At 42.4% G+C, this 3,066-nt stretch overlaps 1 non-coding gene across 1 annotated transcript; it reads left to right on the forward strand.

Annotated features, from left to right (window-relative positions):
* Positions 1–367: 367 nt before the first annotated feature.
* On the forward strand, positions 368–476 carry LOC116660553. Its single transcript, XR_004316150.1, has one exon. It is a non-coding gene; the product is annotated as a U6 spliceosomal RNA (small nuclear RNA).
* The last annotated feature ends 2,590 nt before the right edge of the window (positions 477–3,066 follow it).

Raw genomic sequence — 3,066 nt, forward strand, 5'->3', positions numbered from 1 at the left:
GCAGCCCTGACATCTTGCAAAGTTCCCTTAGGTACCAGCCTCCAGCCTGGGGCCTTGCAAAGAAAGACTAGAGGACGGCAGGGAAGGGTTTTCCGTGTCAGGCAGACAAGTACCCAGAGAGAAAAGGAAAGGATCGAGCAAACAACTAGCCAGTCTTGTTCACCTCAGGCACACACGGAAATAGAAACAAGATGGAAAATTGTTAACTAGGAGAGGCAGACAGCTATATTCACTATCTCGCAGTAACCTATGATGAAAAAGAAGATGAAAAGGAATATGTGTGTACATGGATGACTGAAGCATTATGCTGGACACCAGAAATTGACACAACATTGTAAACTGACTCTACCTCAATTAAAAAAAAAAAGTGCTCACTCCGGCAGCACATATATTAAAATTGGAACAATACAGAGAAGATCAGCATGGCCGCTACGCAAGGATGACTTCACATCAATTAAATAAATAAATAAATAAATAAATAAATAAATAAATAAATAAATAAATAAATAAATAAATAAAATTACAGTATCAAACAATTCAAAAAAAGAGTCAGTTACGGGTATTCTATAGCATGCACTGAAACTTCCATTTTTAATGTGAAGCTTTTTTCACAGCCTCTCCATTTTGTTAGCTATTGTCTAGTTTTTGTCTGTGTTAAGACCCTTTAAATACTCTCAAGAAGAGAGGATGATAGTTAATAGTTAATACATTAATATTAATATATTACATATTTGATATATAGTATATGCTATAGATAATATATTATATTAGTATCAATTATATGATATTTGTGTGTTAATATTAATAATGATATGATTGAACAATATCCTGTGTGACCAAATAATTTGAATACTAGCAAACATTTATACAACATTCCTTATATGTCAGGCACTATTCTAAGTATTTGACACATGTTAACCCATTTAAAACCACTTATGGGTAGTCATTTATTAGTAATAAATAAATAATGCTGCTTTAAATTGTGTTATTCAGCTTTGCTCTGGGAAGTTTAAACCATGGCCTCATAATCTTTTTTGAACTCCTAATTTGACGAGGAGGCCCATTTATTATTTTCAGTCAACACAAAGATAAACTTCAGACAAGCTTAACTGTGTAATCTGTTAAATGCAGATTGCAAAGTCTTCTCCTGGAGTTTATAATTCAATAGGTCTGGATGATGCCCAAGAGTTTTCAGTTTCCCTTGGTGACTCCAATGCTGTTGGCATAGATAAACCAAAAGGTTGTTTGCAAAAGTGTGGAAAACTCTTCCTAAAGAATTTAGACCACTGGACTCTTCAGAGAATGCAAGAGAATGGCTTACAAGAATGGGTGCAATTCTGAATTTGGTTAGTCATACGAAACAACGTCTCTGGATATTTATTATAGTAAGATTTCCAAAAGTTACGTTAAGCAGACAAGGTTTCAGCTGAATGTCACATTGCATTCATATGTCTCCATAGAGGCTCTGCTAGTGTATTTGGTGGGAGTTCCCAAACACCTTCTAAAAAGAAGAGATTCTAGGGTGGCCCGATATTTAGCGCCACCTCTAAGGGAGAAACGAGCGGGCTTCCAGGAAGAGCTCCGACAGGCAGTCCATCTCTCTGGCCAGGAGGAAGGGATGCTGGGACAATCAGAGAAGGGGGCTCAGAAAAGATGCCCATGGAGGGCACCGTGTCTCCCACCCTCACAGCCGTACAGGTGGATACAAGCAGAGCAATGACCCCATCCCTCGACTCTGGACTGCTTCCCGCTTTGTCATTTGAGAAAAGGGCAGAACAGGACATCGTGACGGATCCCCTATTCTCTTCCTCCACGCTGCATGGGACCGCTTCAGTGCCAGAGGCAGTTTCAGAACCAGAACATGGCTGTTATCTGGGGCCTCTTCAGTTCCAACTGTGAGATCAGTTTGTAGGACATCTGTGTAAAATGAATTGTTACATGTTCTGGTCTCTGCTTCTGATTCTCTCTGCCTTTGCTAAACCAGCAATTTTTCAAGTCCTGTTTAAACCATAAATGAGCAACTAGATTCTATCTACCACCAGGGAAAGAGATTGCTATCATCATACCAAAAGTGCCCTTTTCCTGTTCCTCTGTGTTCGATGGGGAAAGACGATCAGTTACTCCCTCCCCGCCCTCCCTTCCATGCAGCGTGGACAGAGGGGCTGGAGTGTCACCTGGCAGCCACGGGGCCACAGGCACTAAGCTCAAATGGGTAACAAAGCTCCTTAAGGAAAGGAATTGCTCCCTGAGAGTCGCTCGGAGTAGCACCATGCCACCAAGCCTTTCTGTGTGAAGAAGGACAGCAGGGCAGGAGCTGTGAGGTGGCAAAGAGGAAGGAGTCCATCCTAGCAAGGCTGCCGTTATGTCACTTACTCATTCAGCCCACGTTGATCAAAGGCGTTCGGCGCTGTGTTGGACCCTGGAGAACATGGGGGAAAAGGGACACACAGATGGTTCTCTACATACATTATATTCCAGCAGGAAGACCGATCTTAAATGACTACATGCATTATTAACTAACTGTGATTCCAGTGAAGCCTATGAACAGTCTGCGGTCTGGACAGCTGCCCTGCTCCCAGGATCAGGGAAAGCTTCCTTGAGAAACTGGCACTTAAGTCCTGAAAGATGCGTGGAGTTCTCGGATAAGAAGGATTCTAGGAGGGAAAGAGAGCCAGGTGAAGCCCACAGGTGGGAGCGTGGACGGTGTATTTGGGGAACTAGCAGAAAGCTTGTGTAAATGAGATTGAAAAAAAAAAAAAAAAAAAGGGAAGACACCAGCAGGAGACCGGTTCCTGGACAGTTCCAATAAGGCAATGGTGAGCTCACAAGTGACTGTAAAAAATGCTCCAAGCATCAAGGACTTTGTCCAGAATAATCAAAGCACCGTCCTCCAAGCCACCTCTGTGAAACCCAGAGCAGCTAGCGCAGGTTCTGCAGAGCGTGCTCGATGAGTGTCAGCTGAGTGATGAACAGATTAATCAGAAGTGTGATTAATGTGTATAAAACCTGCCACACACTGGAACCTGCCCTTTGGTCCATTGGCTGCAAAACTGCAAGGTCATATAC

The sequence above is a fragment of the Camelus ferus genome, chromosome 29 (assembly GCF_009834535.1).
Source record: "Camelus ferus isolate YT-003-E chromosome 29, BCGSAC_Cfer_1.0, whole genome shotgun sequence".
NCBI lineage: Eukaryota > Metazoa > Chordata > Mammalia > Artiodactyla > Camelidae > Camelus > Camelus ferus.